Source organism: Xyrauchen texanus, chromosome 9 (assembly GCF_025860055.1).
Source record: "Xyrauchen texanus isolate HMW12.3.18 chromosome 9, RBS_HiC_50CHRs, whole genome shotgun sequence".
Classification (NCBI taxonomy): Eukaryota; Metazoa; Chordata; class Actinopteri; order Cypriniformes; family Catostomidae; genus Xyrauchen; species Xyrauchen texanus.
The window spans coordinates 3,067,774-3,083,545 of NC_068284.1; the positions used below are offsets into that span (position 1 = coordinate 3,067,774).

Below are 15,772 nucleotides of genomic sequence, written 5' to 3' on the forward strand. Positions count from 1 at the left end.
CACTCAACACAGCTGCTCAGCGCGCGCCCGCGCCTCTGAGAGCTGTAAGCTCAGTGTTAGCACATTTTCTACCTGTGTCACTAAGGGATCACGTGTCCACACTAAAGTGCGCATTCCCACATATCAATACTGTCCAAACAGTGCCGAATACTTCCCCAGCTCAGCTGGACGCTCCATAAATGTAGATCGTGTGCCTATTGTCATGTATGCACCCCTACACACAAACACTGTATGCATAGCCAAAAAACCCCCGCCGCGAGCGGAAGACTTTATGAAAGTGGCGCGCGTGCCTACTACAGTATATGCACCCCCACCCATAAGCGCTGCCTATACAGTTTCAAACAGTTCTCTGTCTCATGCCGCAAACATCACAGATGTGATGCGCGAGCCAAGAGACTCCCCGCTAAGAGCGGGAAGCTTTATGAATGTGGCACGCTTGCCTATTACGATGTATGCACCCCCACCCGAAAACTCTGTCCATACAGTTTCAAGCATTTCTCCGACTCATGCTGCAAGCATTTCGGAGATAGCGTGCGTGCCTGTACTCTCACACGCACCCCTGCACTCGGCACTCAACACGGCTGCTCAGCGCGCACCTGCGCCTCTGAGAGCTGTAAACTCAATGTTAGCACAAGGCAATTTGCCGGTGAGGCCCATACGTCACTGTGACACGCCCCCAGCCAGCATTCAGCCCATATCTGTGCGAGCAAAAGCCTGGGAAAAAATCCCTGACATGCCGAAATGGGTTTTGAACATAATAAAACACGGTTTTATTCACAGGCCTTTTCTGAGATTCGCTTTCGAGGGACAGTCATACCAGTACACAGTACTACCATTCGGCCTATCATTGGCCCCCCGTACATTCACGAAATGTATGGACACGGCACTTTCCCCCCTGAGACAGCGGGGAGTGTGAATACTGAATTACCTCGACGATTGGCTAATCATAGCACAATCAGAGGGTCAGTTAACGACGCACAGATCTTGGATTATCAGCCATCTAGAATGCCTGGGTCTGAGAATCAATTTTGCAAAGAGCGTGCTATCCCCCAGCCAGAATATCTCTTTTCTGGGAATAGTGCTAGACTCAGTGCAGATGACAGTCGCCTCTCATCAGAGCGCTCTCTATTCGACGCCTTGCAACATCATTCAGAATGGTACGCGCACCGTCAAACGATTTCAAAGAATGCTCGGTCTCATGTCCTTGGCATCAGCTGTACTCCAGCTAGGATTGTTGCACATGCGTCCTCTCCAGCGCTGGCTCAAGAGCCGTGTCCCCACTCACGCGTGGCGCTCGGGCCCCTTTTTGATCAGAGCGAATCACGGCTGTATAAAAGCCCTGACGCCCTGGAAAGCCGTCAACTGGTATCAAACCAGCGTGAGTCTGGGCGTGAATACGCGGAGAAAAATGATCACGACAGAAGCCTCTAAAATAGGATGGGGGGCCCTTTACGAGGGCAGGCCTGTCTCCGGCTTTTGGTCAAAGCGCCTACATATAAACTGTCTGGAAATGAAAGCGGTCGCCTTGGCTCTCAGAGCCCTGCTTCCGTACCTGAAAAACGAACACGTCCTGGTCTGAACGGACAACATGACGGTAGTTTCGTGTATAAATCGCCAGGGTGGACTCAGGTCGAGCTCCCTGCACTCTATGGCCAGGGAGCTCATCTTATGGTCACAGCACCACCTGCGCTCGCTGAGAGCAGCGCATGTGCCAGGTGCCCTGAACCAGGGAGCGGACATGCTGTCTAGAGACAAGGTTCTCCCAGGAGAATGGTCTCTCCACCCCCTGACGGTTCAGTGGTTATGGCAAACCTTTGGTGAGGCAGAGGTCGACCTCTTCGCCTCCAGGGAAAATGCGCACTGCCCCCTTTTCTTCTCAAAGAGCAGGGACGCGCTCGCCCAAGTCTGGCCGAGCCGCCCCTTGTATGCTTTTCCCCCGATCGTGATGCTACCTCAGGTCATCAGTCGGATCAGGGAAGTGAAATGTGCAGTGCTCCTGGTATCCCCACTCTGGAAAAACCAGACATGGTTTTCAGAACTGATGCAGATGATGCAATCTGCCCCATGGCCGATTCCGTTGAGGCTAGACCTCCTCAGGCAGGCCAACGGGATGATTCTTCATCCCCGCCCCGATCTGTGGGCCCTCCATGCATGGCCCCTCAACGTGTTCCCGAGAACCTCCCCAGTGGAGTTTTGAGAACCATCACTGAGGCGCGAGCGCCCTCTACGAGGCGCTTATATGCCCAAAAGTGGAAAGTGTTCAGTGACTGGTGTGATACCAAGAGCTTGAACCCCAAATCGTAGCGAGATACCAAGTGTACTCGCCTTTTTTGCAAGAGCTGCTGGAGGCGGCCGCACACCCTCCACGCCAAAGTCTATGTGGCTGCCATAGCGGCCACACAATCCTGATAAAGGACGCTCATTAGGGAAAACGACCTAATCATTCGCTTTCCTAAGAGGCGCTAGGAGGATGAACCCTCCTCGCCCCTCGGTGCCGATCTGGGACCTGGCCACGGTCCTGGACGCACTCAAGAGTGCCCCGCTCGAACCTCTCCGAACCGTGCACCTTAAACATCTCTCGCTCAAAACTGCGCTTGCTGGCGCCGCCTCAGTCAAGAGAGTGGGCGTACCTGCACGCGCTGTCATCAAGCTGCTTGCCTGGAATTTGGACCTAACGACTGCAGAGTTGTCCTTAGGCCAAAGCACGGGTATATTCCTAAAGTGCTCTCCACACCCTTCAGAGTACAGGTGATATCTCTGGCAGCCTATCGCCCCCAGCAGACTAAGGCGACGCTAATTTACTCTGCCCGGTCAGGGCGCTCAGAGTATATTTGGAACGCTCTGCCCTGTTCAGACAGACGGAACAATTATTCGTGATGCTTTGGCGGCCGCACTAAAGGTCTCGCGAGTTTCAAAGCAAAGAATATTGGCGCTGGATAGTGGATGCTATAGCGCTGGCTTATGAAGCCAAGGGCCTTCAATGCCCCTTAGGCGCCAAAGCTCACTCTACGAGGAGCATGGCCTCCTCGTGGCGTGGTCGAAAGTGGGATACCCATTGAAGATATTTGCAGCGGCAGCAGGCTGGGCCTCACCTTCGACATTTATCAGGTTTTATAACCTACAGGTCCCCTCATTGCATTCCAACATTCTATCAGCCTGACTATAGAATGGACTGGAGTATGTATATGCTGAGCATTATCTCCTCCCTTATAGGTCCGTCTCTGACTGACTTAAAGGATTTTTTATGCATATCAGTACATAAAAAACTCAGTACATAAGATATGTGCTTTTGTTTGTACTATGAGCACCCCACCATGGACCACCTTGGAAGGTGCTCTATACTATCCCATTATGTAGCTTGCCATTGGCTGGCTCGTGGAATAATCACTTTGCTTTAAGGCTCAGGCATCTGCCTCTGGCTTTATAGAGCGAAGTCAGCACGCACAGCATTTTGCATGGTGTTCCCATAGCGTAAGCTACTTACGCAATAGGAGAGACCTCTCGATAGGGAACGACTCGGTTACTAACGTAACCTCGGTTCCCTGAGAGGAGGGAACGAGTATTGCGTTAGCTGCCGTGCTAGTGCTTGGTCAGTTCGCTTCAGTCGATTGAACCTAAAGAACTCTCATGACGGGCTCTAATATAAAGCCCTAAGCCACGCCCATCTTGGCGGGCTCTGAGCGCTGAAGCGAAGCACGCTACCAATGGTCGCTGCGTTCAGAGTCGCCTCGTCATTGGTTCAAGCAAGTTGCTGCAGCACAGCCAATGACCGAGCTGCCTCACTCATTGCTGTCTGCTGTGCATCTGCAATGCGTTTTACATAAAGACTTCAATATTTCTCGAGAAACGGAGTTTTCCCATAGCGTAAGCTACTTACGCAATACTCGTTCCCTCCTCTCAGGGAACCGAGGTTACGTTAGTAACCGAGTCGTTTTTCTTTGTTGATATCTGTAGGCTTTAATGTTCAAGCTACATTTACATCAGAGCAGAAAGTTCTCCCAGTGCGTATTCAACAAACTACATTTAGCCGAAAACCGAAAAATGTTATTGAATATTGTCACTCTTTTGTGGCATTACCATTTGTTCGATAATCAACAGGTGCTACAAATCAACACAACTTGGAGATTCCTTTGAGCTAAAATAATCCAAGAAACTACTAACATTAATAAAAATAAAAAAAATGTCTGTCATGGCGGACATATGACACTGCTTCAATGGTTACGCAACATGTCCGTGACCACAGAAGCTACTGGAGATATCTAGCTGCTTAGAAACATCCAAATAATACCGTTGAACACTTAAAAAAAAATCAACAAAAAAGTCAAACTCCCAACAGCATTATGAATTTACAGTAGTTAAACCACATCTCTTCTAAACTTGTTTAATACAAAAAACATTTTAACACCTTTGGTTAACAACTGTCTAATGTTATACTTCCTAAACGCACCACTCCGAACATACCCTTTTCCTCCATATTGGCAAAAACAATACAGAACACTCATCAACAGCATAGAGCTATGAACAAAATGATCTCTCAGTGCCTGATTCCTGTTAATAAAAAAGCATCAAAACTCATCATCGTGGATAGGAAGACAAAACTTTTGAAACACATTTCCAAGCCAAAAATGTCTCGGTTACATACGTAACCTCGGTAAAATAGGTGCACAGACACCATTTCCTCAAAATTTCTGACTGAGAACAAGGATCGCATTGCTCGTGCCTCAAAAACTCTGAGGCTTGTGGTACAGCTAGTGTTCGCAATGTCTGGTACCCTTCGTCTCAGGGAACCGAGGTTACGTACGTAACCGAGACGTTCCCTTACGACTTAAGTCCACTTGACGTTGCATGTGCTTTAACACCATTTGTGCAAGTCTGACCCTGCGATTTGCAAGCCAGGGTAATTGCATAGACAATCCAGTGAGAAAGTCTTTGCTTGGAGACAGACATTCCTTTTGTGCATCCTCCATAGCATATAAAGAGGTGATCAGACAGTCTGAACTGGCAAGTACGCTCAACATTTGTATGTAGCACCTGCACAGGGCATAAAAAATGCAATGATTGTTCCTTATCTGAATTAAATAGAGGAGGGAAGAAGGCCTGAGGGTGAACCACCTGCGCTTTGAAGGGTGTGGTTAGGACCTTGGGTACATAGCCTTTCCTGGGTTTGACAGTGGCTTTTGAAAGACCGGGGCCAAATTCCAGACAAGAATTGTCGACTGATAACGCATGTAGGTCACCGACCCGTTTTACTGAGGCCAGAGCCAGCAGTAGTGCGGTCTTAACGGAAAGCATTCGCAAATCAACAGAGTCCAAAGGCTCAAAGGGGAGCCCTGCGAGAGCTTTTAGGGCGAAACGTTAGGTCCCACGTCGGGACTGTAGCTGGCCGAAGGTTTTATCGTCTTGCTCCTTTTAGGAACTTTATGATTACATCAAGCTTGCCTATAGAGGCGCCGGTTCATGTGCGTGATACACAGATATGGTTGCCACATACACTTTGAGCGTTGATGGGGTGAGTCCTGCGTCTAATCGTTCTTGAAGAAATATTTGTATTTCTGTGTATGGGGCAGTTTACTGGCAGTTACTGGCAGTCCTTACTACACGAGAGACACCAGTCAGTGAAAACTTTCCATTTTAGTGCATAGAGGCATCTTGTGGATGCAGGTTCAATTTACATTTATGCATTTGGCAGATTCTTTTATCCAAAGTGACTTACAGTGCATTTATTACAGGGACAATCCCCCTTCCGCAACCTGGAGTTAAGTGCCTTGCTCAAGGACACAATGGTGGTGGCTGTGGGGATCGAACCAACAACCTTCTGCTTACCAGTTCAGTGCTTAAGCCCACTACACCAACACCTCTCATGGCACCCCAGCCCAAACAAGGTTCCACAGCTGGTGATTGTGACATGCGCCTGAGAGAGGAGATCCCTCCTATCTCCCATGGTGGGCTGTACAGCATCTCTATCATTTACAGAAACCATGGCTGGTTGGGCCATCTCAATTTCTGAGGAAAATAGGTCGATTTCTGCTTTGTCGAATATTTCCCAAATCATCAACACCATCTGAGGATGAAGTCTCCAATCACCCGGTATCACCCCTTAGTGTGACAGTAGGTCCACGCCGTAATTCAGGCAGCCTATGTCGCTCGGAGGGAGAGGAGATGACGCTCGCTCAAGGAGGAGGTGCTGTGTCATTCTCAACAGTGGCGGTGAATGAATTCCACCTTTGCGGTTTATATATGCCACAACTGTCATGTTGTCTGAGCGAACCAGGACATGACAGTTAGCTATTTCTGACTGAAAAGTCTTCAAGGCTAGAATTACAGCCGATAATTCTAGGCGGTTGATATGCCACGCCCTCCTCGGACCTGTCCAGGTGCCGAAAGTCAGGAGGCCATCGCATACGGCCCCCCAACCTGTGTTGGAAGCATCCATAGTCACCATTTTCTGCCTGATAATTTGCCCCTGTGCCACACCTCACTGGTAAAATGCAGGAGATGTCCATTTTACCAATGCAGCTATACAGCGGCGGGATATAGTGATGCGCATGCGCCCTTGGCGCCAAGCATGTTGTGGCACACGCCACTTCAGCAAGCACTAAAGTTGTCTCATGTGTAAGAGACCTAATGGGATGACGGCCGATGCCACCACCATAAATCCCAATACTTTCTGAAACAGGTTCAGAGGAAGTGTTCTGCCCAGTTTGAACTGAGACAGACACTGTAGAGTCAAGTCAAGTCAAATTTATTTTTTAGCGCCTTTCCTCAACACATATCGTTTCAAAGCAGCTTTACAGAAGATCAGGCATTAACAGATGATAAAACTGTAATGTCTATAATGTTGATGAATCCTCATTGTGTAATTAGATAAAATACGATTGTTTATCATGTTTAAAAATAAGTAATTAAATAATAATTGTATTAATAACCCCAGTGAGCAAGCAACAGTGTGAGTACCATGACACAGCTCGCAGGTAAAATGTAAACCGCAGAATTTGCAAATCCCAAACTCGAGCACAAAAAAATATGATTGTGCACACAAATTAACAAGTCCCACATACATGCGCGCAGATCTGAACACACGCGCAAGTTATTTTCTGCATGCACGCAGATCTGTACACACACGCAAGTTATTTTCTACACACGCGCATGCAGATCTATATACACGCAGCTGAAATCTTTACACACACAAGTCAGTTTTGACACTCAGGGGCGGGGCTCAATCCTTTCTGTTAACAAATGTTATTGGCTGCTGACCAAATCCTGTATTATTTGGCTACATCTCTTTGAATCTCTCGTGATTGGCTCTTGTTGGATGAGAACAGACAGAAAGCGGGAAGATTGAGAATCGGATGATGGCAGACAGTAAATTATGGTGCCAGAAATATGCCAAAACTATTTGAATTTGAATAGTGTAAATTTGAATTATAGACTTTTGAATTTGAATTATAAGTGTGATTTTGCCAAATGTAATATTACGTTGTATTTTAAATACGTTTGAATTAGAATTTTTAAACTCCAATTCTGCACATTTCATATATAACCAAATTGAATTGGGTTTTTTTATGGCACAATTTTATAAATATATATTTTCAAACAGCAAATTTTTGGTTCTGAATTTGGTTCTGAAATATTGTAAATATTCCATTTAAAAAAATGCAGCTTCAAGTTTTCAAGATGAAGAAGAAATTCAGAACACCAAATTCAATATTCTAAAATTCAAACTGCAGAAATTCAGATCTACAGAAAGTGGGTCAGAGGTCAAGCTTCTGTGTTCCACAGGGAAGAGTAGAGGGTCTCGGAAAAGTTGAACGGAGCATTTTGGCCAATTACAGGTCGAGGTTAATACTTCTCTGGCACGAGCGTGATTCAAAAGGTCGCCATTCTGACCATGAAGTGGTTCTTAAACTTTTATGATTTATGGTTAGCACGTTAGCACATTCTCAGCACATGAGACATTTGTCTAAGTGGTCTCTGGTATTTGTTTTAGTATAAAGTATATTTAGTATGAAAGTGATTAGTATGCGTAAGAGTAAGCAGCACATATAACTCAATAATTAATGTAATTCTGCTTCATTCTGTGATCGGAATCCATATCAGATCCAAGTCGGATGTTATTTCAAACACTTGTTGGTGTTTGTAAGTGCGTTATGAGCTCAAGACATGAACATCACGAATGATCATTCAGATGTGTGTGATTTAGCAGGCGTGATTACATTATACGATTAATTTCATGCAAATTGTAGGCTTACTGTAAGCTAATTTACACACCGAACTCCAACAAACGTTACAAACACAGGATGACTGTCATTCTCACTCGGAGAGTGCACATCCCTTGATGTTTAGTCATTATGCCATTTATTTTAGTTTGATTGTCAGAATAATTTTAAACTGAACATTTCACATGTTCTTGTCATAAATCTTCAAAGCTGTAAATTAAGTTTAAACAAGCAGCATAAAAAGGTTAGATTTTGGGTAGGCTAATGTTGATTATTGTTAATAATAACAATGTAAAAATGTTTAAGCCTTTTTACTGTTTCATAATGTTATTCATCATTATGGTCATCATTATGAAGGCATTTCAACGCCATTAATCCGCACGCGTTATTGATGCTCGCACTGTCATTAGAGTAAAGCCGCGCGAGGAAAAAGGAAGAAATCGCGCACGCGTTTTAAACCCTTGCGCGCATTATTGACACTTGCCACCATAGATATTAGGCTTGTTTGAGATGCGCCTCGCCTGAAGGTGCGTACACACTGCCAGCAACTTTGTCGCTGCAGGTCGCCAGTGGCTGGCGTTTAAGTCACTAGTGGGTGTTCCCACTACTGGTTGCCTAGTAACGTTTATAAATGACATTCACGGATGTCATTCCATTGCTGTTGACAGCGAATCTCTTTTCTTGCCACTAAAAACAAACATTTTGGAGGGATAAGACTAAATATAAATGGAATCAGTACATAAAATGCTTTATATCAAAGATGAATGAGAAACGAGGCATGCTGTTTGCCATAGCGTCTGTTTATCTGCAAATGCCGGTCTGTCTGGGACCATAAAATCCCCGCGATCTCAGATACACCTTTCCACGCAGTATTTTTCTTAAAAATGTCCTTGTACGTGGGAAGAGACATATCATAGAGCACTGGAAAATTTCTAACAGCAAGAATTAGCCTTTCATCCATCTTTCCGTTACTGCAGGTGCCGCCAGAGCACAGTGGAGCAATTTCCTGTTCTAATCGGCGGACTATCGCAAATAGGGCCCGGGGGATTATTTTTCACAAGTAAGTTTTAACATTACCGTAAAATTGGTTGTATTTTGTGAATAGAGTATTACCAGATAATTGAGAAGGAGCAAGGATCTTTGATATTACTGTACTAAAATCGTAGCCAGCTAACGTTAGCTAGGCTATGTTTACTGCGCCAGCCGGTGTTCACCCGGCATGGAGAGGTGGGGTAAAGTAATAATTACAAGAGCTTCTCGGTTATCAGATACAAGCATTCAACGGCCCTGTTGTATAAACATAGGTTATTTGTGTTTGCGCACGTGATATCAGGAAGCAATGTAACTTAATACACGCATGACCCCTCCCACTTCTGCTAGTTTTATTGATAACCTATATTTATTATCCTGTGCGAATTGGCCATTAATACTGTGTGAGAGAGAGAGAGAGTGTGTGTGTGTGTGTGTGTGTGTGTGTGTGTGTGTGTGAGAGAGAGAGTGTGTGTGAGAGAGTGTGTGTGTGAGAGAGAGTGTTTGTGAGGGAGAGAGAGTGTGTGTGTGAGAGAGAGAGAGTGTGTGTGTGTGTGTGTGTGTGTGTGTGTGAGAGAGAGAGAGAGAGTTAGAGAGAGAGAGAGTGTGTGTCACAAATCATTATAAATAGTTTCTTCAACTTATTAAAATATCTTTACTGCAACTATCTGTTTCTGATTCTTTATCATATTTATAGTGTGTGATTTATAAAATACCTTATATCCTACATCACATATTTTGATTTTGGACGTCTGGTCACTTTATATCTTATATCTGAATATTATATTACTGTTAAGCCTACTATGAATATTAAAATACATCGAACCATGTGTCCTGTATCATAGCTACATGAATGACCTTTGCAGCAAAAAAACTCAGTGTGAAAATCAGTTCAGTATTCAGTGAGGTATGATTAATTAAATGCGCTGACAGTTCATTGCACCTGCCATACAGATTACACTGAGTGGAGCGGGTGACCGGTCTAAAGGTGCGTACACACTGCCAGCGACATCGCGCGACAGCGACTCCATACCATTCATTTTCAATGAGAGCACAGCGACTTCCGGCGACACGAGCTGTCGCGATCGTTGGCGACTAGATGTGGGCGTGTCCAGCGACGCAACAAAGTTGAGACAAGTTCAACTTTATTCAAATGAAGAGCGACTAACGGAAGCGACAGCCAGTAGGAGAGAAGACGGGAGAGCTCACGTGATCCTTCTCTCTCTCAGCTCCTGCAGTAATGGAAAGATGGATGAAAGGCTAATTCTTGCTGTTAGAAATTTTCCAGTGCTCTATGATATGTCTTTTCCCACGTACAAGGACATTTTTAAGAAAAATACTGCGTGGAAAGGTGTATCTGAGATCGCGGGGATTTTATGGACCCAGACAGACCGGCATTTGCAGATAAACAGACGCTATGGCAAACAGCACGCCTTGTTTCTCATTCATTCTCATTCTCATGGAATCAGTACATAAAATGCTTTATATCAAAGATGAATGAGAAACCAGGCGTGCTGTTTGCCATAGCGTCTGTTTATCTGCAAATGCCGGTCAGAGAGAAGGATCAAGTGAGCTCTCCCGTCTTCTCTCCTATTGGCTGTCGCTTCCGTTAGTCGCTCTTCATTTGAATAAAGTTGAACTTCTCTCAACTTTGTCGCGTCGCTGGACACGCCCCACATCTAGCGCCAACGGTCGCTCATCTTCGCGTGCAATACAAGATCTCGCTTGCGAGGATATGCCTGACAGCACGACAAGACAATTCCCCAAAGTCTCCCATTCTATTTAATCTCATCTGCTGCTTTTGCTTGCTCAAACACTTTTATTTTTGGCAGTCGTGGGGTGGGCTTTGCTCTTTTGATTGTAAACTAAAATGTCATTGGTTACTTACCCTTTTTTATTATAGTTTTTTTTTGTATTATTCTTGTATGAACATCAACAGAAAGCAGTCATACCTGAAAGATTTACAAACAAAGACTGAGATTACAATTCGATTTACACATCATATTCTCCACAACATACCAAACAATAAATTACAAAAAAAATAAGTAAAATAATCAAAAATAAAAATAAAGAAGGGGAATAGGAGATTTTTACATTACAAAACCAATCCTTCAACAAAGAACTCACATATTTTGTTTTGGGACTTTTCATCCCACTCAATGTCTCTAAATACATTGAAAATTCCTCTGTATTCAATGTTCAGTTCTTGCTTTTTCCTCACGCGGCTTTACTCTATCGCGCATGCGAGCATCAACAACGCGCGCGGATTAATGGCGTTGAAATGCCTTCATAATGATGACCATAATGATTAATAAAATTATGAAACAGTAAAAAGGCTTATATATTTTTACATTGTTATTATTAACAATAATCAACATCACCCAAAATCAAACCTTTTTTTCTGCTTGTTTAAACTTATTTTGCAACTTTGAAGATTTATGACAAGAACACGTGAAATGTTCAGTTTAAAATGATTCTGACAATCAAACTAAAATAAATGGCATAATGACTAAACATCAATAGGGATGTGCACTCTCCATGTGAGAACGACAGTCATCCTGTGTTTGTAACATTTGTTGGAGTTCGGTGTGTAAATTAGCAATGAAATGCCTTACAATAAGCTACAATTTGCATGAAATTAATCGAATAATGTAATCACGCCTGCTAAATCACACACATCTGAATGATCATTCGTGATGTTCATGTCTTGAGCTCAAAACACACTTACAAACACCAACAAGTGTTTGAAATAACATCTGACTTGGATCTGATGTGGATTCCTATCAGAATAATATAAATCATAAAAGTTTAAGAACCACTTCATGGTCAGAATGGCGACCTTTTGAATCACGCTCGCGCCAGAGAATTATTGCACCTCGACCTGTAATTGGCCAAAATGCTCCGTTCGACTTTTCCGAGACCCTCTACTCTTCCCTGTGGAACATGGAAGCTTGATCTCTGACACACTTTCTGTAGTTCTGAATTTCTGTGGTTTGAATTTTAGAATATTGAATTTGGTGTTCTGAATTTCTTCTTCATCTTGAAAACTTGAAGCTGTATTTTTTTAAATGGAATATTTACAGTGTAAGAATTCAGAACCAAAAATTTGCTGTTTGAAAATGCATATTTATAAAATTGTGCCATAAAAAAAAAAAACAATTCAATTTGGTTATATATGAAATGTCCAGGATTGGAGTTTAAAAAATTCAAATTCAAACCTATTTAAAATACAACATAATATTACATTTGGCAAAATCACACTTATTATTCAAATTCAAAAGTCTATAATTCAAATGTACACTATTCAAATTCAAATAGTTTTGGCATATTTCTGGCTCCATAGTAAAGAGGTATGGTTTCTTTCTAAATTCCTACTTAATTTCTTGTAGCTGTAAGATGTTTTGTGCAATGGAGCAGCTTTTTATTCACAGCAGCGCCATCTTTGATTTTTAACGGGAATGAAAGCGAGACTGAGGGATAGGCGTACATCTCTTCTGTGGGTTGTACTTTTATTTCATGTTTTTGGATTGTTCTGCTTACGAAACATATCAATATCAAATATCTTTCCAAAATCTTTTAGTAGACAAACTCCAGACAACATAAGCTGTGGAAAATTATAAGTGATCTAGGAGCTTTATACAGCTTTTTACAGTGGATGCCATTGAAAACACGGTAAGTCAATCCCTAACAGCCTCGTACTCCGTTATGTTACGTACTTAACATACTCTAAATAAGGTCAATAACAAATATCGCTAACAAATCTAAATGTTAAAGGGCACCTATTATGGCATTTAAAATGTTCCTAATATTGTTTTGGGAGTCCCCAACAACAGTTTTACATGCATGCAATGACAAAAAACACTTTTGTGTCTTATAATATGCATTTATGTTTACCTGATTTGCTCACCGACTCCCAAATGATTCGTTCAACGACTCATTTTTCCAAACCCCTCCTTTGCGTGACGCTAATCTGCGGTGATTGGTCAGATGACCCAGTCAGTTGCGATTGGTATACTCTGTGCAGAGATTGTCGGAAACGGAATGCCCATCACCGCTTTGTAGTAAAAAAAATCTAAATCAGAGAAGGAATTTGAGTTGATTTATGTTAGCGATCATAGCCCAAAGTTCGGTGGTAAACACCCAATCAGTTATTGTTTGCGTTAGCCCAACGCATAAACATATTGGTAAAGCACTGCATTACTACAAGTTATTGCTCTATTCTTTATGACAACTCCAATAACATGGACAAACATTTCACATATTTAAAAAAAATTGACATTGGAGACCTAGAAGCTGCGCTGAGCGTAACTTACACAACACACACAAATACTTATTAAGCATGCTAAAAAACACATAAAAGCAACAATTATTAATAATACTTACAGGTTGTGATTCGTCGGAGGAAGCTGATCCAAATAAACTTGGTACTGAACCTTCCTTCAGTATCAACCGGCTCGCGAATCCACACTTGAAAGCATTCATGTTCGTAAAGCAATTGTCATTAAAATGATGCGAACACAGCACAAGGTTCGGGCTATACTTGTGTGGTATAGTTGTAAATATAAACTCTAGCCACTGATTCTTCACATGCTCGTCCCTGGGCAGTGAAAAAAAGGTCGCTTTTGATATGCACTTCAGAACACAGCATCTTGTTGTCGACATGATGTTTTCAAGTTTTCCCTGGTGTCTGCGCACGCAATGAGTGGGCGCGGCCAATTTGATAATTTTTCATTTTGACGTCACAACGAAAAGGAAAATGACTCAATGGAAAAACGATTCATTAAATTGACTCAGAGTCGACTCCTACTTTTGAGAGACAATAACTTTTTTTACGGTGAACTTTCATATATAAAACTTTGCAGGATGTTTTTGTTCACTTAAATCTATGTTACACACTACATGAAAGGTAATTTTCAAAATTCCATAATAGGTGCCCTTTAAATATGATTAGTTGATGCTAACATCTACGATGTGTTATTATAGGTTAAGATTGCCAAATCCAGTAACTTCAATTTAATGTTCATGGTTATTTCTTTCATCGATACAAGGATGTATTTCGGCCTGAGCATATGATCTAAAATGGCTGACCCAAGTTTGCATAAGTGATTCAGTTATGTAGTCAAATGTTTACATAACCAGCTAGTGTTACTTATAGATAAGGTAACACAGCCACCCCTTGATGGTATAAAAAAAAAATTGCTAGACACCGTGAAATGTTTAAAAATAATTTTTTTTATTAAAGTGTAAATAATTCATTAATTTATTAAAGATATTAACATTTACCTTCAGGTCAGTTGTTTTCTCACAACATGCTACTTCTTGCTTAAGATTTTAGAGATATGAGTCACATGACCTCAGCATTTGCAGGGACCCCATTTTCAATAATTTTATCAGAAATGTTGCCCACTCAGCTCCTTCCCTTAGCCTCTCATATGTTTTTGTCTTTTTTGTATTCCCTGGATACAGAACCCTTTTATGATTATATAAAGGTGTCATTAATTTTATTAGTGGAACATAGACTAACAGTATTATTTTAAAAGCTTGTTTATTGATACTTATTTGTCTTTGTGCTCTTAGGAAATTCTGAGACTTCAGATTCTTTCAAGACTGCTGTCCAAATTAGAACTAGCTCTCATAAAACCACCAGTTGATCTTGATTTCCTGAAATGTACATGTCGTCAAGAAATGTACTTATGTCAGACCCTTTCAAGACATGTTGATGTGCCATCACCAGTCATCCAGGCCCTGCAGGAGCTCTTTTCCATTGTCAGACTGCAAATAGAACGTATAACCCCACAGACAGAAGTAACTACTGTGGCTGGCAGGACAGGGCGTCCAAAATATAACATTGAAATGGAGACTTTGTCTAAACTTTGCAAACTAAACTTCTCTGTACACTAGATTGCAAAACATCTGTGCGTTTCATGTTGCACTGTCAGTAGACGAATGAGAGAGTTTGGTTTTCCACAAAAATACAGTAACATCAGTGATCAAGGCCTCAATAGATTGGTTGCCAAGATTAAAAATGAAATGCCCTCTGCTGGATACCGAATGGTCAAAGGCAGACTTCAGTCCATGGGGATTCACATTCAGTGGAGAAGAGTTGCTGTTTCAATTCATGAAGTGGATTCGATAGGAGTCCTGTCCAGAATGTATGGATTGGGATGTGTGGTACGCCGCACATATTCTGTGAGAGGGCCCCTGTCTCTCTGGCATGTGGATACTAATAACAAGTTAATAAGGTTGTGCCATTGTCATATCATTTTATGAGTATTTCTTATTTATTAACATTAGATGAAATAATTATTTATTTTGTTTATGAAATATTAATAGTTAAAGGCCCAGTTTCACAGACAGGGCTTAGATTAAGCCAGGATTAGGCCGTAGTAAAATTAGGACATTTAATGAGCTTTTTTAAAACGTGCCTTAGAAAAAAAACAATGGAATAATGAGACAATATTTTAAAATATGTCAGTGCTAGTTACTTGCAGTTAAAATGGCTCAATCATGCATTTTAGTCTGCGACT

The 15,772-nt window shown here is 42.3% G+C and overlaps 1 protein-coding gene and 1 pseudogene across 1 annotated transcript in view; one reads left to right on the forward strand and one right to left on the reverse strand.

Annotated features, from left to right (window-relative positions):
• The window catches only part of LOC127648801 (uncharacterized), a 309,374-nt gene that overhangs the window by 139,087 nt on the left and 154,515 nt on the right, over positions 1 to 15,772 (forward strand). The window lies entirely within an intron of this gene.
• On the reverse strand, positions 4,446 to 4,634 carry LOC127649859 (uncharacterized; annotated as a pseudogene).